This window comes from Mastigoproctus giganteus, chromosome 4, assembly GCF_048544385.1.
Source record: "Mastigoproctus giganteus isolate SK-2022 chromosome 4, ASM4854438v1, whole genome shotgun sequence".
In the NCBI taxonomy this organism is placed as follows: domain Eukaryota; kingdom Metazoa; phylum Arthropoda; class Arachnida; order Uropygi; family Thelyphonidae; genus Mastigoproctus; species Mastigoproctus giganteus.
Genome location: NC_143578.1, coordinates 209452029 through 209474160, shown reverse-complemented (window position 1 = coordinate 209474160; position 22132 = coordinate 209452029). Strand labels below are relative to the sequence as shown.

The 22132-nt window shown below is 35.5% G+C and overlaps 1 protein-coding gene across 1 annotated transcript in view; it reads left to right on the top strand.

Annotated features, from left to right (window-relative positions):
* The first annotated feature begins 4922 nt into the window (after positions 1 to 4922).
* The window catches only part of Crz (Corazonin), a 42392-nt gene continuing 25182 nt past the window's right edge, over positions 4923 to 22132 (top strand). Inside the window, exon 1 of the mRNA XM_090372021.1 lies at positions 4923 to 5001. The gene's annotated coding sequence lies outside the window, so the exon portion shown is untranslated. The remainder of the gene's footprint in view (positions 5002 to 22132) is intronic.

Genomic DNA, 22132 nt, shown 5'->3' with positions numbered 1-22132 from the left:
TCACTTTGCTTGCCTAACTCTGTAATTCAGTTAGGCAAGCAAAGGCAAATTATGAGAAATCTTCGACAAAGAATGCAAAGAAAAACAGCAAAGACTTCTTTACTTATGTAACCTCTAAAAGGAAGGGGATGAATCAGATTGGTCTGCTTGATATCAATGGTTCGACTGTTGATGGTCCTGCTCAGGTAGCTGACAAACCAAATGAGTGTTTTGCATCTGCATTCACGCACAAGGAATTCTGTGAGGAAGGCGAAGCCAGAAGTTTATCAAACTCTAACAGGGAGCTCAATGATTTTGTAATAACTGAGAGCAAAGTGGAGGAGAAATTATTGAAGTTAAACATAAGAAAGGCACCTGGGATGGATGGGATCAATCTGGTTATATTAAAGGAGGCAGCAAAGGAAGTAAGCAAACCCTTAGCCATAATTATGAGAGCATCCTTGGATTCAGGGGAGGACCCCATGGACTGGAGATGTGCAGAAGTATTCCTAATTCACACTTATATTGGATCAAAGGGTGACACAAGTAATTACAGACCAGTTAGTTTAACTTCTATTCCAGGGAAAATGATGGAGTCACTGGTTAAAGAAGCATTGCAGGATCATCTAGACAAGACTGTAGTTATAGTTCAGACAAAGCATGGGTTTGTCAAAGGGAAGTCTTGTTTGATCAGTTTGATTGGATACTATGACTTGGTCAAAGAAGGAACTGGATGCAATAATTAATTTTGATACCATATAGTTGGATTGCAGGAAAGCTTTTGTTACTGTTGCACGTGGAAGACTGCTGTACAAGTTGGAGCAATATGACATTAAGGGCAAGTTGCTGCTATGGATAAAGGGATTTGGGTGGGTATCAATGGACACTGCCCTTTGTGGACTAATGTTATTAGTGGAGTTCCCCAGGGTTCAGTGCTTGGCCCATGTTGTTTTCTATATTTATCGATGATGTGTAAGATGAGACCCAGTGGCTGAATGGGTGATCCTGCTCAAGAAGAGTGGGTTAGAGGCAGATGTAGTTGTTGTTTTGTTGTTGTTGTTTGGTTTTTAGGAGCATTAGCAACTAAGGCCATATTGCTCCAGGATATGCGGTGGTCATTCCTTAACCTTTCCGCATCCTCCGTATTTGGTGGTGACGGGCTCGAACCCCGGTCTAATCAAGAAGCGTGTGCTACGCACTGCTGCTCCTTCCCACCTGGCTACGGAGGCGCCTACAGCAGATGTAGTGGTGGTACTTTAGTTGTATATGAGGTAGATTGTTAGAATGTTTGTAACCCTCAAAACAGCTTCAGAGGTATGTTCGTGAAGGTATATCAGGCTTAATGCTGAAGTTTGCAGATGATATGAAGGTTGGAAGGGTTGTTAATGACAGTACACTACTGCAACAGGATCTAGAAAAGTTGGGCAGATGGGCTGAGAGGTGGCAACTGAAGTTTAACATTGACAAATGCAAAGTACTGCATGTGGGTAGCAGTAAGCCCAGAGTAACGTAGCGACTTGTTGGTACTACACTCAGGGTAGTGGAGAATGAAAACGACTTGGAGTAATTGTGTGATATGGAATTTTCTGAACAATGTAGACAGGCTTCTAGAGCAGCTCATGGGGTCTTGTCAGTGATATACAGGAATTTTGCTAGCAGGGATAAGGAGGTGATTATTCCCATATACAGTATAAGGCAATGGTTAGGCCACACCTTGAGTACTGCATACAGGTCTGGAGGCTTTATTTTAGGAAGGATGTAGATCTGCTGGAATGAGTACAGAGAAGGGCAATGAGATTGGTGAGGGGGAACAAAGTATTGATCTTATCTGTCAATTAATACAAAGGCTTAAGTATTGATCTTAAGCCTTTCTTGCTTAAGAGTTCTGCAAATTGCAGCATCTGGAGAATAGCCAACTGCAAGGTGATCTTATTGAGGTTTATAAGACCTCGAATGGTTTGACTAAGCTCAGTGGTGATGGGATTCTTCCTCTTACTAAGATTATGCACCTGAGGGGACAAATTCAAATTGAGGAAAGAGTAAAATAGATGTGCAGAAATTTGCCTTTAGCCAGTGGGTGGTTGAGTGCCGAACAAGCTTCCATCTGTCATTGTGGAAGTTGATAGCTTGAATAAATTCAAGGAAGAACTAGACAAACTTTTGGAGCGAATAGATGGGTGAAGTGGGAAATTTTTTTTTTTTTTTTGGATGATGCTGTATAAGCTTGATGTTTTGCTTCATATGCTTTTACTTATGCTAATCTATTTAGTCAGAGACAGAAAAGATTAGTTCTACTGAGAAAGACATCAGTTCTGTAAATTTTGGTATCGATAAATTTAAAATAGGCACTTGTGAGGAGACCTGATTTAAGTGTTTATGGCTTTAAATTGATTAAGGTAAACTAAATACTAATGGCATCCTTACTTGTTCTCTTATTCTTTTTCATAATGATATAAATTAAAATTAAAAAAGGATTATTTTAGGATAGATGTGTGGAAAGTTTCTTCCAGCCAAAGAGTGATTGTTGGAACAAATTTCCATCTGGTATTGCAAGTGGGTAGTTCGAATAAATTTAAAGGATTAGACAAATTATTAAGGATGGTATATGAGGTGGTAAGTCCCCCCCCCAATGCTGTATAAGCTTTGCTGCTTCTAGTACTGTTTGATAGATTATTATTATATATTAGTATCAGACCATTTTGCAGACTGCAAATTAAATGCCATTGTGTTAATTGTTTAATATAAAGAGTTTCTTGATCTGAATATAATATGAAAATCACAGCTTAGATTGAAAATCAAAAAACTCGCCTTGAAAACTGTATCATTCCTTGAAGCAAATATTTCTTTGGTTTTTTCCTTCTTATCATATTAGTACTGTTATAAATAAATATAATAATAATAACTCAGTACATTATTTAGATGCTTTTCAGCCAAAGTGGCTCTGATGCAAAATAAATTGTAGTAGAAGAGTGAGATATGGTGAATCCAGTATCTAAAACATGTGCATATTTTCACAAGAAAAGTCTAATTACAGGTGCTTAAAATGTCTCTGCATGCAATATGCAACTTCAGCAGCAATTCTCCTAATATCGATGAAGCAGAAATTTTAATTAAATTTTCATTTATCACATTACCCCTTACCTAAGAATCATTAGCAATATAGTTTTGTTTTGGAAATTTCCCATTATTACTAAATGCACACACTTTGGTAGATCTCCTCCTTCTTTGTGATTGTCAAGTGAGTGTGTCTTTCCCACAACTAGTGAGAGGAGGCATTTCACCAATTACTTGTCATCAGTGCCTTTTTAACTTACCCTTCATTGCCAACTGAAAATCCATGAGCAAAAGCTGTGTAGCATACCTACGGATTTTTACTCATTACTTACTCATTGCCATAATCAGTAATTTTCATTTTCATTTCAATTTTTTATAGTCCGTTTTCACTTTCTATCATATTTAAATGTCATAATACAGTTTACTAGGCGAGTTTAGCATTTTCCAGCTGTGCTGTAATTTTATATTGATATTAATATGGAGGCTTAATCCTAAATAAATATAAATGAATTCTTGATATAAATCAAATTGCTTCTTATTTTATGCAATGTGATATAAATCAAATTGTTTAAAATGTCAGTATATCCCAGATATATAAGGAGAATAGCAGAGATCCTGTGTAGTTGGCAGATTTATTATTGCAATTAACAAATTACAAATCATTTAAAAATTGATAACAATCTTATATATGAGCTATTTTAGCTAGTATTTTCTTCAGTGAAAGAAATAGGGAGGAAAACATATTTTGTGCCGATCATTCACAACACAGATACAACTGGTGTGTGTGTGTGTGCACGACCTATATATATATACAAAGTATGTGAAAGAATGGGCTGAGATTCTCTCTACGGTTGGAGAAAAATGAATTTAACTGTAGTCGAGACTTCAGCTGACTTTACCAATTACCTGATTGATCCTTTTCTTGCATCCTTTCTAAAATTTGGAACTTTATTGGGATAGTGCTGCCATCTATGTTAGAGAACTGGAATTAATAGCCTGAGAAACTAGTGGAAGGCAGTACTGTAGTCTGCTATTGATGAAGTTTTGGACTGGGAAACATATAGATTAAAATTTTAACAAGGCTTGTTTATTTTGGGAATACCTAGAAATTGGGGCTCTTTTTTCCCCCCAAAGGAATTTGAAATAGCCAATTCAGTAGCTGTATGAGTGGACCAGATGCTGCCTGAATGATTTCCGTCTGAGGATGCAATTAGTTGGGACTTGAAATGACTGCCCAAGTCAAAACTCAGTTTTCTGGGTGATCAGTACTGCCTGAAGTTGATGAGATTAGAGAAATATTGGAGTAGGTTGGTTGGGCTGTAATAAAGATAGAAATAATTTGTGCAATATCCTCTTTTTTTGAAGAGATGGAGCTAGGAGATATCAGGCTGTGGTATCCCTTTATTGTTTGAATGCATTTTGTGCAGTTGCTATATAAAATTACTATTTAAAGAAATGTTTGCTAGTAATCTGTTACAAAAACTTTTTGTAGCCAGAAAAGAAATGTTATGATTTTTGTAAGTACTTGCAAAATGTTCCTCTGAATTCAGTGGAAAGTAGTGTAAAAATATATGCAAACTAAAATTCCTGTGATACTGCCACATACACATGGCAAGATTGCCATTAACAAAAATGTGCATACATACTTTACATAAGATTTATTCTTATATATCTGAATATTGTTGCTATGTAATCTGCCTTTCAAAACCAATGTACAGAGGGCTAGAAAATGGAAATTAAAATTAAGTGTAAATCAGTTGTCAGGATGATAAAAACTATTATTCCATTGTATACCTCTTTCATAATTGATCTCAATTAATTCAATATTCTTTTATACTAATAACATTTGAAATTTATTTTTCTGTAGTCTTGAACAGCAATGCCTAAGATGTTAAGAATGCATCTTGTGCAGTGGTTATACCAGACATCAATCTGTTCAATTCTTCATTACTGACAAGCCAGTTGCAGGTGACTATTTTTGAGTAGATTATTTTATTAATGTATCACTAAAATTTTATTACAAAAATCTCTTCATTTTATGAAAACAGGCAATTTTATTTCATAGAAACTCTCATGATGTTAAAGCATCTATTCAGTTAGTCTACATTTCAAAGATTAATGTCTAAAAAAAACTTGCTTTCTTTTCTGAGATGTGTGAGCTTCATTACACACACACACACACACACACACACACACACACACACACACACACACACACACACACACACACACACACACACACACACACACACAAATGATATAATCTTAAAAGAATAGTAGTAGGGTGCCCAAGCATGAGCAAATGGTGAGGGAAATCTTAATGTGTGCAAAGCCAGTGGTTTTTCCAGAAATGCTGATTTGGTAATTACAGCTTAACCAGTGAAACAAATATATTCCAGTCAACTTGTTCAGTTCAGTTCAGTGATGATCCATTGATAGCCACACTATATGAAAATCCTACTGTAATTGTTGAAGGACAATTACAGCAGGAAATGGTGATATGGGTCAAATTGAGTTACTACCTATGCTTTCCAGTTTTATGTCAGATTTAGGTTAATTAGAATTTGGCAAAAGAGTAGCATAAGTATATTTGATTAGTGTAAAATGCTGAGATTAAATTTCAGAGATACTGCCTCAGAGGTAAACCAATTTTCCACTCTTTTTGAACTTGAGTAATTATATAGATATGATAAGGTCTTATCTATGAATGCCTAATTGTTCCCTAATTCCTTGAAGCTTAACTCACAGTTCATGAATATCATTCATGAACTGTGAGTTAAGCTTCAAGATATTGAAAGAAAAATAACAATATACTACATCATCTAGGAAGATTGCACAGAAATTTATTTAATACAGAGTATCCCTTTCATTAATGGCTATGTCATTAATTTATCGAGCAGACATTTTGGTATGCAGCATAATATAAAATGTGTTAAAGTAAAATTGGTGAGAATTCTATTTTTGGTGAGAATTCAAAACATTATGTAAAATAAATAGTCTCTTAATAAGATTGTTGTGGAACCGTGTATACCAAAGCACCTGCTCATGTAACTTTTTAGTGATACACTAGCAAAGGCGATTGCATACAAAGAATTCTTCATGCTGCTTGCATAGCTTTTTTTTTTTTCAGTAAGCTTATGATAAAAATTAAACAAAAGGAGCAGAGATGAATGTATCCAATAGGGGGATAGTACATCAAAGTCTCCTTAGTATATGTTTCTTTATTTGTGTTAGACATGTGATAAGTTAAAAAATGATAATAAAAAAAGTACAGTAGTTCTGTTTATACTCTGACAACCACACAGGTCAGAGGAGTTTAAAACTGTTTTTGACAAGGATACAACCTTTAACATATTTAACTACTAAGTTTTTAAATATAAACCACAATCAACTGAAATGCATGTGCTACTGCACTCCCACACTATTTGCTTGGCTGTGTAAAATGAAAGTGAAAACAATTTATTACTGTTGCTGATTGTAAACTTCACTCCTAAGCAGCTGCACACACGTGAGTGGCATTTTTATTCTTTTGGTATTCTAATTTCGATTTTTATTCTTTCAGTATTCTAATTTCAATTTTTATGAGGTCATTCAGAATTATCAATTTCAGTAATTACATTATAACTATAACCTATTCTGCAAAATCAGTCCCATTTTTACAGAGCACATTGTTCAAAGGTAGATTTTCAAGATTACTTAAAAATTCTAAACACTTAAGAGTGACAGGAGACAATGATTGATGCATCAAGCAAAGAAGAATAAAAAAAACTATCTCCCATACTGATCATGATAGTAAATCAGAGCAGGAGCATGAGGCAACTCATGCTTCGACTCTAATAGGATTATTAATTACAGTATGCTACAGCAACAGGATCTAGAAAAATTGAGCAAATGGGCTGTGATAGGTGGCAACTGAAGTTTGACATTGACAAATGTAAAGTACTGCATATGGGTAGCAGTAACCTCAGAGTAACATACCAACTGTGCAGTATTACACTCAGGGTAGTATAGAATGAAAAATATCTGGGCGTAATTGTGCAATCAGATATGAAGTTTTCTGAGCAGTGCATACAGGCTGCAAGAGTAGCTTATGGGGTCTTGTCAATGATATATATTTTGCTAGCGAGGATAAGGAGGTGATTATCCCCTTGTAGGCGCCTCCATAGCCAGGTGGGCAGGAGCAGCAGTGCGTAGCACATGCTTCTTGATTAGACCACGGTTCGAGCCCGTGCCCACCAAATACGGAGGATGCAGAAAGGTCAGGGAATGACCACTGCATATCCCCGGAGCAATATGGCCTTAGTTGCTAATGCTCCTAAAAACCAAATAACAACAATATCCCCTTGTATAAAGCAATGGTTAGGGCATACCTTAAGTAGTGCATACAGGTCCGGAGGCTTCATTTTAGGAAAGATGTTGAGCTATTAGACTGAGTACAGAGAAGGGCAATGAGATTAGTGAGTAGAACAAAGGGTTGCTGTTACCAAGATAGGCTTAAGTTGTGCAAATTGCAGTATCTGGAAACTAGGCACATGCAAGGCAATCTGATTGAGGTGTATAAGGCCTTGAATAGTTTGAATGATATAAGGCCTTGAATCCGATAAGCATAGCACGAGCTCTATGCTGATGGAATTCTTCCTCTTGCTGAGATTCCACACCTGAGGAGGCATAAATTCAAATTGAGCAATCAACCACCCACTGACCTATAGTCAGTGGGTGGTTGATTGCTTCCATCTGTTGTTGTTATGGAAGTTGACAGCTTAAATAAATTCAAAGCTAAATTAAACAAACTTTTGGAGTGAATGTATGGGTGAAATGGGTAGGGTTTTTGTTTTTTTTTCTCTCTCTTGGCTGATGCTAAATAAGCTTGCTCTCTTGCATCATATGCCTCTACTAATGCTAATTACCTCCTTACTGAAATAAGTTACCTCTGTGGATAGTTGAAGCTGACAGCTTGGGGAAATTAAAAAGTCAGCTGGATAGGTTACCTATATGAGGAAAGCAAACATACATAGGTTGTTTATTTTCTTTTTATTTTTCTGCATATTTATTTATTAGTTTATGTATTTTTAATTTTTATGTTTTTTTTTTTATTTTGTAGTTATTTTATTTTATTATTATTTTTTTTTTCTTGGCCACTGCAGTATTCTTATAATGTGTGGTTAATACTAATACTAACTTGTAAATACTGTACTGTCAGATCCAAAATGGAGAGTATTTTTCTACAAGAAATCTATTGTGCAAGTGAGGTAAAACTGATTTCTCCCCCCCCCCCACCCTTCTACCAAAATGAAAAGAACATTTTTAAAAAAATTTTTCTCTCGTAGAAAGGGGTGTGCAAGGGGAATCACTGATAGAAGTCATTATCAGTAATTCCTCTTGCACAACTCAAGTTACTGATAGAAGTCATTTTGTCTTACACCAAATAATTAATATCAAAATAATTAATGATTACATAATGAAATTCAGCAACTTGCATGTTCACAGAAAATTTAAATCAGAAAGTATAAATCTGATTTAAAAGAAACAACATCAGGTGAAATTATGGCATTATTAGGATCACTCTACTGTTTGGGAATGAAAGAAAGTGTATAGAAATTCTGCATTTGCTCATGAGTTACAAGCATTTTTATCACTTTTATAACTCTTATTAAATTTTTATTACATTTACTCATTGCATGTCGACAAGAGTATTCGCACACTAGTTAAAGAATTTTCAGCTCCAAGAAACAGAAGTTTTTGAAGAATTTTGGCATTTTATTGACCTAATTGTCATATTAAATCGTACTCTATAAGTAACTTTATAGTCCTAGTCACACTCATTATTTTATTTTTTAATTTAGCTAGAGATTTTGTAGGTTACTGCTTAATATATGTAAAACCTTTGTATTGTTCAAATCTTTCCACCATTGTTATAGTTATAGAGTGAGTAGTAGAGGAATTCAGATTTTTTAATTGTGGTAAATAGGTAGCTCTAAAGTTCAAATCACTTAGATTGGCATTAGTTAGATTTTTTTTTTATAAATTACAATTAACTCATAACTTTCACACGTAGCATGGTAGTATTAATTAATGCTGCGTAACTGGTGTATTAATAAAAACATTTGAATTCTAATTAATAATGTAAACTTCGAAGCATAACTGGCACATGGTGTTATTACTGCATTAGATATATTTGTTTAGTGTAGTATTTTTAATTATATTGAATGTGAACAAAAATCATGCCTCAGACTAGAACAGCAAAGCAAAGGGCTCAAGATAGTGGGAGTGCTGTGGCTATGGGGGAAAACTGAGGAGGACAGTTATAGGAGCAGATTTTGGGGTGTCCATAAGGACTTGGTGAAAAAATGTATTACATTTGTGTTATATTATATATAATTATGATAAGAAAAGTAAAATATAAATACTATGGAAGATATTAAATATTTAATACTAAATTCATACAAAACTTCAAAATAAAATCTTTTAAATTTTTTTTAATGAGAAACTTGAGCTTGCTTCTGTGAACATAACATTTTTATATCGGGTTTTATTCTTGAAATGGCCACGTGTAACTCCTGATCCAGAGACTAATCATGATCTCTTCAAATTCTTGATAGTCACCATCAATGAGAAACTTTGTTTGCACAAATAGGTGGTAGCAAATGGAAGAAGAGTGTCAATTGCTTTTTCTCCGATTGAAGGAAACTCCTATCTCGCCATTAACCAAAATTTGGATAACTCAATTTCTTTAATTTGTACTTGAAGGGTGCAATCATTTCTTAAATCTGACAGCTCTTATTTTTCTTTCATTGATAAATGTAATGCTGGAATTTCTAGAAATAATGCGAATGGATTTCAAATCCAATCAAATTTTTTTACATCAAGTATTTCAAAATAGTGATGAAGTTTTTCCTCAAGCAAACACAAATGTTGCTCTACTAATCCCAGTAACTCTTCTCTAGGATTTAAATTATAACTCCAATTAAACATCATTATTGATCCATTTTTAACCTCATTTTTCCAAAGTTGAATTATTTTCTTTAAATCCATAAACTTGGTCCATACACAATAGTATGTTTTCATGTGATCCTTGCAATTTTTGATTTAGCTCATTCAGGTGCTCAAAAATATCAGTTAAGTAAGCTAGTTTTTGGAGCCAATAACTATCCTTCATTATATCAGAAAAGTAAAAATTATTCACAAAAAATTTTCACCTCTTCTCTTAGCTCATAAACTCTTGATAAAACTCTTCCTTTGGACAGCTAATGTACTTCAGTGTGAAATAGCATAGGGTGGTATTCCAATCCCATTTCTTCACACAAAGCTGAAAACAGACATGACTTTAACGGCTTGGATTTTATTAAATTCATCATCTTGATAACATCATGTAATGTGGAATTCAGATCCACAGGCAAACTTTTAGATATGAGAGCTTCTCTGTGAATGAAACAATGTATAACCTGAATTTCTGGGTTTTCAGAACGAACTCTTGACATAAAACCATTAATTCTTCAGGTCATTGCAGCTGAAGAATTAATGGTTTTAACTATCATTAACCATCATTACACAAAGCTTAAGCAATCTTTCTGTAATATCTTATTTGTCTCAAAGTATTCATTTACCACTTTGAATATTTCATATCCAGTAGTGTGATTTGGTAGTTCTTTGCCGAACAAATAATGTTCTTTCAAGCATTGCACTTCAATGATTCTAAGTAGTGCTATTAATTGAGCATAGTTACTAACGTCTATAGATTCATCAGTTTGCAATGAAAATTTTTTAGATTCGATAATTTTCTGAATTAATTTTTTTCGGTATCATCTGATACGTCTTCAATACATCTACTGATAGTGTTATTCGAAAGCAGCACTTTTTCAATTTCCTTTGTTTCTTTTGCCCCAAGCATAGCGCTAACAATTTCAATGCAGGCTGGTAAAATGAGCAATTCTGCAATTGTATGAAGCATTTTGGATTTTGCCACCAATTGGTTGACCTTATAACTAGCCTCTTGAGCTTGATTTGATACTGTTATAATTGAATTCATAAAACAACTTTGCTTCCTATTTTGCATTTGAAGATGCTTAAAAAAATTCAAATCTTTTTCTGCCCATGATGGATGTTTTGTGGTAACGGTGCCGTTGTAGTTTACTTGGGACCATTGCTTCATTTGATAACTCTTCTAGGGAAATAAGACATATGGGTCGAGGAAGAGACAAATTATCGGAGCATACAAATCCATATTTGATATATTCCTCATTATATTGCCCAAATACCGGCTTTGTCTTTTTCTTTGGACTGCTTTTTTTGTTCCACGAATCTGATGACACTCTGGCTCTCTTCAAAAAGTTTTCCATTATGGGTAGAAAATAAATATCTACAAAACATAAATTTGGATAAATATAAACTCCTTAATGAAGCAATTTAATAGATATACAGTAGACTCTCGATTTTCCGGGATAGATGGTAAAAAACAAATCCTGGATAATCGATTTCCCGGTTAATCCAAAAATACAGAAATCCCCGACATATGTAAGAGATACATTCCAGGACTTCTTACTTCGTCGAGTTTTCTGTAACTCGGGAATGACTAGTAACATATTGCTACTATATTATTATTGACAAATCTTAATTCAGTGTGATACTTGTTAATGTTTGACCATTTTCATACATTCTTATTAGTTTAATTTTCTGATCCAAATCGATCGCTTTCCTTTTGTTGGTAGATGTACTAGTACCGTTGTCTCTTATTTTCTTAGTCGCACCATGATAATGGTCAAAATTAAATTTTCTGTAAAGAACTTCACAGGATTAAAGTGAAAACTCACTATTATCACCCCGCACGAGCTCACATTTTACTAAAGCACATTTCTGGAGGTCAACAAAAAACAATAAAAACAATTTGCATTTTCCGTTTTATTGGGCAATTCTGTTAGTGCAATCTGTTATAAACGGGCAGTAAACCCGATCTTATCACATTTGCAATAATACCAATAGCTGGAATTCTGTGGGTTTTTATGTTATTATGGTGAAGTGTGTGTCCCCTTCACTGAAATCTTCAGTCATATAAAAAAAAAAACCATAAATAATTGTAAGAATCTTCTCTTTTTTTCCTATTTGTGCATGCCATGATCATCGTTATTGATTGCTTATTTTTATTTTTTTTTTTTTGTTGTTTTAAATTTTACAATCCTAAAAATTAAAAAAAAAAAAAAAAGAATTGAGTGAAAACAAATTTACGTAAATCTGTAGTTGCATAAGTCAGGGACTTACTGTATCAAAAAATGTTCAGCAACCTACGTAAAAAATATGGCGATAGATAAAAACCTAACCACTTACTACTCGTATGCCCAATATTTTATTTTATTTTATTTTATTATTCCCTTTATTTTTTGCGACGTCAATTTTAAATCTAATAGCTTGCCTTTATTTTTTACAATGTTGCGTTTGGTTTGGTCATCAACATTATGATGGTTCATTAGAGATTTAACAGTGCACCGTTTTCAGACTTTTGAATAATTTCAAGTCTTTGTTTAACTGAAAGCAGAACTCTTGCGTTTACCCATCATTTTTGCAATTTCTAAACAAAAAAAAAAAAATAAATATATATATATATATATATATTTACTATAAAAAAATTTCGACATTCCTGACATAAATAACAAAACAAAATTTATCTTTTTGCGGTGCGATAGAACACGACAATCGACGTGACGTACTAAAACAAAATAAACATTTGGTTTTTTTTTTTGAGCGGTGGGTGTGAAGACAGCAGGAGTTGCAAGATAATAGGCACATTAATCTCCCAATGACAACTTATAATGCCACTTCTCATCGCTTATTTACAACTTGCAAAATATCTGCTTATACCTATTCTAGTTATTATTTGAATTTTATGATTTCTGGTTGATTTTTTTTTAAATTTGGAATCTTGAAGTTTCTCAGTTAATCAGCTTTCCAGTAAATCGAGAGTGTGCTGTATTTTGAATAATTATTTATTTTTAGATAAAAATATTGATTTTTATTTCTAAAAGTAAGCAATATTTTATTTTATGTATATCTTTCCAGTAGAAAAATGTGAAAGCTGGTCCAAAATAATTTGAAAAAACCAATATGCAAAACAAAAAACAAATTGTGACTAAAGTAAAATCTCATTTTTTTGTGTTTAAGCATGATATTGAACTTTACTTTTATATAAAAAATGGATTTTTATCAAAGATAAGAGAAAAAACATTATTATATATATTTAAAGTTTCCTGCTGATTATAGACTATTACAGTTACAATTACCAATTTTACAATTACAGTTATAATTACCAATATTACAATTAGGAATTAGCATATTGTGATTCTAATGTATTAAGTTCTGAATTGCCATTACAATAAATAAATAAATAAATAATCTTTATTTGTCCTGCCACACTAAATATAAAACAGGAAACATAAGGAAACATAAGGTAAATATGTTTATAAAAATGATTAAATTCTTACCTCTGGCAGACTCCTCTTGCCAATGCCCCCAGAAACCTGATGTGCATACAGGCAAGAGGCGGTGCCAGCAGTTAATTTATAGGTGAGGGATTAACTCCATTGGCCAATAGGATAGTGCCAAGTTTTTATCCTGGATCCGGCATTCCTGTGTAGTGGCAGCCTGGGGTGACCTTTGCTCCCATACTCTGTACATCAGGATTGGTTGTTGTTGTTGTTTGGTTTTTAGGAGCATTAGCAACTAAGGCCATATTGCTTCGGGAATATGCGGTAGTCATTCCCTGACCTTTCCGCATCCTCTGTATTTGGAGGCACCTGCAAGGTGACCTAATTGAGGTATTTAAGGCTTTGAATGGATTGAACAAGCTCAATGCTTGTGGGATGCTTCCTTTTGCTCAGACCACACACATGAGGGGGCACAAATTCAAAATGAGGAAGGATGGTTGCAGAATAGATGTGTGGAAGTTAGCCTTTAGGCAGGTGGTTGATCGCTGGGGAAACTTCCATCTGATGTGGAAGTTAATAGCTTGAATAAATTCAAAGAAGAATTAGACAAATTAATGGAAGTAATGAATAGGTGAGATGAAAGTTATTATTTTGGGGGTTGGCGATGCTATATATACTGTGAAACTAGCAGCAATGTATTTTATCTTAGATGCATTTGTAGCAAATGGCAATAACTTCACATTGAATGAATTTATCATGATTGACAAAATACTTGAAGCTTATAGTGTAGTTTCATGCAATTTATCTCCAGTAAGCCAGCAAAATGTGGCATCATTTTTTTTTTGCTTTGTGACAGCAAAACCTTTTGCATAGGCACAATTTAAAAGTGTATTGTGTAAGAATTAAAGAACCATACAGATTCAAGAATTCTCCAGTAATTTCTGCGTGCAGGTTACTTAGCTATATAGAGGTACCAAAAGAAATGTGGCTACTGATAAATGGTACACTGCTGGCAATGTCTTTCTTAGAAAAGAGCATCACTAATGTTGGCAACATGATTGAAAAACAAGTGTAAATTTATATATGATTATTTGTTACACATACAGCAAGAAGTGGAACCTACTTTTGTAATTCCCAAAAGGATGCAACAATGGTATCATATATAGAAATCTATACCAGCAAGAAACAGAGCAGCCATGGTGTCAGTTGTGCCAATTCAGGTGTCATTGGTCAAATGACAAAATACTGACACCATTCCTTGGTATAATGAATGTGTGTGAAATCACTTTGCATATTTAATGCTAATCAAAGAAACAAAAAAAAAAAAAAAATCACAAGAAGAAAGTTCCTAAAACATATTTCACTGAGACTTGCTATGCCTCATCACAGTGAACAATCAGAAATGCCAACATTTCCAAATGACAACAGAAAGGTTTTGGTTCAATGCACAAAATGAGGTTGAGCCTTCACAGAAGAAACCTGGAAAATGTGGTATATACATAAGAGCAGATAGTTGCCACGGTGAGATGTGAAATCCTCAGTAATTTGTTTTCAGGATACACTGTCAGTCTGAACTGTGTCATATGCATCAAAAATTGTAGAGATTAATTAAAATTAGATTGAAGTTAAACTGATTACATGTTTAGACAATGATTCATTTATTGCTAAGAAAACCTATATTGATAATATTCAATATACTAAATGTTATGACATTGCAAAACCACTTTGGGATTCTATTATCAAGTCAAAATACTAAATAGAACTGTATTCAAATATAGATTAAAGAAGGAATAAAGACAATTGCATTTAGCATTTTCAGAATCAGTTGGTTCGGCAATGTCATCTGTAAATAAGTAGTAGTACGGGTATTCCCAACCGGCTGTGACACATCACTGTGTCACAAAGAAAATTTGAGAGATGTGGCACAAAAATTTACTATGTTCAGCTCTGCCATAGAGTTTTGCTGATATACACTATCCACTCTCACGGCCCATGATCAGCATAACTCAATACAATACACCACTAAATTTTAGAGAGAGCTGGCTCTATGCATTTAGATCTGATCATCAAAAAAGTTGAATATCTGAAATATCTGGGCATCAATTGAAAGAAAAGGGAGCCCCCAGCTTTGATTAAATATCTCCTTCTTTGCTGAAAAAGGTCCTTAACTCAATTCTTATGCCACTGAAATATATATTCAATCTCTCCTTTTAATCTGGTAAATTCCCTTCTCAATTCAAAAAAGCAATAATCATCCCTGTTCCAAAGGGAAACCATTATAACTCTATCAACAACTTTCGCTCAAAGCTCTACTCTCAGGTTTTGCAAAATTATTCGAAAAAAATTCTTCATAGCAGACTCGTGTGTTTTCTTGAAGTAAATCAGCTCATCCATCAACAGCAGTATGCTTATCGCTCTAAAAGATCCACTGATCTTGCAATTGTTGACTTCTACTCAAGGATTATTGATAGTCTTGAAAAGGGTCACTATGCTATATCACTGTTTCTTGACTTATCTAAAGCTTTTGATTGCATAAACCATAATATTCTACTTAACAAACTCAATAATCTTGGCTTGAGAGGGAAAATTAACCTTCTAGAAGACTACCTTACTGATCAGCCATTTGTCGTAATAACAAATCAATCATACTCCGACATCTGTTATTTCTCCAGGGGAGTACCTCAAGGCCCACTTCTCAGACCTATCCTATTTGTTCTTTACATCGATGAATTTCTCTCTCTTCTTCCATCTTCTCACCTAGTAGCGTATGCCAGTGATATTTCCATCCTGATCACAGATAAAGACCCTAATTAGCTTCAACTCAAAATCTCTGCCTTGCTCTCTGTGATGCATAATTGGCTTCAAAAGAATCAGCTTATACTGAATCCAGAAAAATCAAAATACATGGTGTTTAGAATAAAAAACAAACCACTAAATATTGATTTAGACGTAACATACAAAGAAAAACAACTTGAAAGGGTGAATGAAACCAAGTTTCTCGGAATCTGGTTGGATGATAAGGTAATTTTAGTAAAATAAATAATAACCCTACAAAAGAAAACTTTGTCACTAGCGGGAATACTTGCCAAGGCCTCTGCCTGGGTGTCTGCTTCCCTTCTCAGACTAGTATTCCTTTCTTTAATTCAGCTGCACCTCACCTACGGAATTATCTCATGGCGTACCACCACCCAAGAAAACCCTGCGAGAATCAACTCTATTCTCAATCGATGCGTTTGTTCAATTTTGGGCCTTCCCTGGAATGCATCGGTTAGTTCGAGATACAAGGAAGTGAGACTCCTCAGCATCTACCAACTGCTACAGAAAGCAGAGGTGGTCTTTGTTTACAATGCTTTGAAGACACCAGAGTTTTCACCCTCTTCAGATCCTTTTTCATAACTGTAGAAGAAGAAGAAATATCGTACAATCTAAGAAATGAAGCCAACTGAAGGTTCCACTTTTCAGAAAAGCCATAGGTCAGAAAAATATAAAATGCAGAGGCACTAAAACCTGGAACAAGCTTCCTGCAAAAATCGAATTTGTCACTTCACTAAACCGATTCAAGAAACTACTAATTGAACACATCACCAGGGATGTATGATTCAAATTACCTTCCACTCAACTCCTGGATTTTAAAACCACAGAGGAAACCATTATCAATATGGAAATAATGTACAAATGTTAAAGGAAGCAGTTGGAAAATACAGTAGTTTGTAAATTTCTGTGCATATATATCATCATTTTTCTTTTCTCTCATCATTTAATTGTAAAATTGTTCACAATGATATTATAAGTAATGATGGTTTACGAAGTCTTCTGTAAAGAAATGTACAAAAAACTCCAATGTATTTATGTCTTTTCTGTTCAATAGTACCTGTACAATTTCAGAACTATATATTTTTGAATTGTATATTTGTATATTCATCATTTTTAAGGGAACACTCCCTAAAAAGCCATTGGTTATGTGTTCTCCCTCCCTTTTTGCTGTTATCTCCGAAAAAAAGTGCAACACAAAATAGGGATAAATAAATTATTATTATTATCTTTTGTCCCAGATATTTTGGATAACCACAATTGTACTGTACCTGATACTACAATGATAATCCACCATCAAGTTGCAGTTCGGGTTTGGGCTGTAGGTTCCTCTGATAGGGTTATTTCCTGTCCAGTCAACATTATGATTTTGGAGGAGGTTGATGGAAAGAGTTTACTGAGCTGTATAGTTTTCTTTCAAATTATTCTGGCATCTGTCTCTTTGGTAATGGAGAGAGCAAAATGAATACACAAGTCTTTTTTTTGACTTCCCATCTGATGAATGTGCATGTGCTTTCAGTTTCTTATAATTTATGAGACCTAGAACTCTCTATCTCGCACCCTGACGAGTACCAGCAATATCCTAGCATCAAATCCCACTCTCCGAAGAGGGGTCCAGGAGAGCCAACAATGTTCCTTTGTGGCTGAGCAGCTAAAACCTGCTCACCAAGAGGAAGCCTGCACCTGGTTGAATTAGGATTCAGACGTGTATATAAACATTCTATTCAGCACGAATCATCCAGCTATCCTGAGGACTATAACACCCTGTTCGGTTCAGAACTTGAGTCATCTGATCCAACACTCTGTTCAGCGATCTTTATATGCAATTCAATGTCAATTTGTCCATTCATTTACATAAATGTAAATTTTTCATTTACATTTATGTAAATGAATGTAAATTGCACATGAATGTAAAAAAAAAAAATGTAAATGCAAATAAATGCACGCACACACACATTTATGTACACTGGTATGCAAAATTTAAGGACCAGTCAGGTTTTCACCTGTAGCTTCTCATAGGAATGGCCTGGATATGGGAAAAGCATACCAAAGGAACCTCGTGAGGTACAGAAATAAAGGAAACAACACCGACACAACAACGGAAACAAAACAGTACAGAGGGACTTTATTCAAAAATGGCAACATAGCACTGGCTGCCATGATACAGATGCATCACTGCCAATGATGGAACAAAGGGAAGAGGTGCCCCTCAGTAGGGGCACCTCCGTAGCCAGGTGGGAAGGAGCAGCAGTGCATAGCACACGCTTCTTGATCAGACCGGAGTTCGAGCCCATCACCACCAAATACGGAGGATGCGGAAAGGTCAGGGAATGACCACCGCATATCCTGGTGCAATATGGCCTTAGTTGCTAATGCTCCTAAAAACCAAATAAGAAACAAACATAACAAGCCCCTCAGTAGGAGATATGGGCCACCCCTAATGTCGATGCAGACTTTGCACCGCCTAGCCATACTTAGAACAATGTTGTTGTAAGTTCTTGCAGTAACATTGTCCATTCCACTGTCAGTGCCACCTTCAGCTGGTGAACATTTTCTAGTGGGTGTAGACGTGCCAGACATCTCTCTAGTGTCCCATATGTGTTCGATGGGATTTAGGTTGGTGGAATGGGCAGGCGAATCCATACGAACAATGTCCTCACTTTCCAAAAGCATGTCAACAGCTGCAGTGCGATGGGGTGTGGTGTTATAGACCATAAATGCGAATTTGGGGGCCAATGGCACCTCCAAACAGATGCCCATGGGGAAGGATTGCCTTAGTACAGTAGTGTGCACTGGTTACAGTTCTGCCCTCCAGTATCTGGAGTTGTGTACATCCATCCAAGATAACGTCTCCCCAGATGAGAACACTTTGACTGCCATATCGATCCCTTTCAGTGATATTTGCGGGGTGTACCACGTGCCAACCTCTCGCCAGATTAACTGATATCCAGAATCGCTGCTGAGACTGAATCTACTCTCATCAGTAAAGAGTACCTTAAATTTTGCACACCAGTGCCTGTATGCGTGAATACCTGGTTGATCCTGCCAGTAGTCATATGCTTGTCTCAAAGATTAAGCCATGCATGTCTAAGTACATGCCTAAGCAAGATGCATTTACACAAATGAAGAAAATCTTTATTGTACAGTAAAGATACAGATACAATAATGTGCCCGCCACAGCCAGGAGGCCAGGGGCTTGACAATGATATAGGGTAATATAAAAATATGTACAGTATAAAAAATTGTGCAGTATAAAAGATTACATAACAATTAAAAACGTAGCATTAGCCATTCAATAGATATGAGTATGTACATAGTTGTGAGGCAGACAGTACACCAAGGTATGTGCACGTTCATATGTACAAAGCACATATTTAAGCATATTCACAAAAGTCAGAATATTTCACAGTGCCAAATTGATGTTCGGTATTGCATTTTCTTGTGAAACAGTTCGTGGATTTGCCTGCGACGTGCCGTTATGCGCCTCATAGGAGATAGCAGATGGAGATATCATATGAGTCGACATCAGGGGCCAAACAAAAGGGGAACAAGTTCGGCCAACGAGCGCCTGTAATTGCGATCAGAAGCGAATTTCTGGAGGTCAACTCCGATCATTAGCAGGGCTTGTACTGTAGGAAGTACTTGTCCAGGTAGGAATCTGTCACTGATCTTCAGCCTGTTCCGTTGTAGCTGAAGAAGAGGGGTGGCTCGTAAGGAAGGAAGTGGAACATGCCACTGGCATATATCCCAGAAGTCAGGGGAGTTGATTCTGCCAACTAGCATTTTGGCTGTGGTCACAGTTCTCCTCATGCTGATTATTTGAGGCAGCCGCGGGATTTGGAGTTGGTCGGCCATGCTGGTGGTCCTCTGCTGAGGGGGGAGTCGATGTTTGTGGGTTGCCCACTTCAATATCCAATATTCACTGGCAAAGATGGGCTTCATGAGAGAAGGTACTGCGGATGCCCATATTTCAGAGGCATACAGAAAGGTAGGATACACAATGGTTTCCAGATATCTGATTGTGGTTCTTGCGTCTGTGTTATGAAGAAGATGTTGACGGGTAATCCAGCGCATTCGGTTGATCTTGCGTAGAACACATTCGATGTGACAGTTGAACCTAAGGTTTGGGTCGAAGGTTACACCGAGATCTTTGTGTTTAGTAACACTTGGAATAACTGCACCCTGCAGTGAGGGTTGTATGGATGTGGGACACTTCTTCAGAGAAAAAACCATAATAACGGATTTTTGGGGGTTCAGTTTGAGACCGAAATGGTTGAGATGGCTAGAGAAAGCTGTGATCTTATTACAGATTTCCGATGTGATCACTCCTCTGTCGGCTGATGGTGGTATTTCCGTTAGGAACTTTATATCGTCGGCGTAGGTAATGACATCATCTCTGTTACACACAAACGGAATAAGGAGGGCGGTAAAAAGTAACCCCGATAAAACGCCACCTTGCGGCACACCAGCATTGATGGATCGGGTATAGCAGAGGTTACGATGAGTGAAGTACACTGTTCTGTTCCGGAGGAGCGAGTGCAGAAAAGCGAAAACGTCACCTTTGATCCGAAAGAAATTGGTTAGGAGATTCAGAAGGGCTGAGATGTTGAGGCTGTCAAAAGCAGCTTCAATATCGGCATAAACAACCGCCATTTCTGATTTGGCCTCAAATGCATTTAAGATTTCCGTTTGGACTGCCAGAAGGTTGGAGACAGTTGATCTATTAGGGAGAACATAATGGAGTTGTTTTGAAAATGCGTACGTAAATGCGAATGCGGACGCTTTTTTTAAAGTGAAATGCACGCGCATATGTGAATATATATATGCGCACGCGCATACTTAAATACGCGCACTCGCATACGTAAATGCAAATGCGCACGCGCGTATGCACGAGCATACATTATTGGTTATTGCCAATAACACATAACAAGAATACGTTGTGTTATAAGCAGTGGAATGCGCATTCCACTGCCTATAACAAAATTGTGTGATGTCACTGCTTCTGTGTAGCATTTAGAATTCATCACTAATAGGGTCTAAAAATCATACGTTTTTCGCGAATGCTTTTCCCCTGATTGTATTGTTTCATAAACAAAAATAATTAAATTTAGTTAACTTACTTTTTATTTAGAGAATATTTTAAGTTTCATAAAGTAAAAGAAATAATAATACTGTATTATATTTTTTTAAATACTGTATTTGCCCTAATGAAGTACCAAGGAACTTCATTAGGGCAAAAGCTTCGTGAAACGAGCACATAATTATGCATTGTACGTAATTTATTTAAATTGCATTTTAAATAATAGCTGCTTGATAACAGAAATGATTGCCTGCCCAATGATCATTAATTTTGGAAAAAATAAAGAATATTCGATATTTCTATAAAATATATATAAAATCCAGAAGAGGGTTTCTGCCCGATTACACTGTCATTACTCTATGAAAATTAAAAATACTTCTCAGCTGAAGAATTGCGATCAAATTTACTCTGACCTAGATACTGGAATATCAGATAACTGATGCAAAAATTAGTTTTTGTCAACGAACTACCGTTGACGCATTTCACTTTTTAATGGCTGCCCTTCTGTTGGTAAAAAGAAATAGATTGTAATTAAATAACTAAAAATTTGTGCCGTACATAAGAAGTATCGTATTTGTAAAATATATCTCAATTATAGTAAAAGTACAATTTATAAAAATGAAATATAAATATTTTTACATAGGGAATGAATGAAATCTTTAAATGGTCTATCAGAAATGTAATAGAATTCATAAAAAGCCGTTTAGGAAGTAGAAAGAGAGAAATGCGATCAGAGTCAGCTGCTCCTGCTGCACTGTCCTCCTTCAAGGAAGTATTCTTTGAAAATGGATAACAT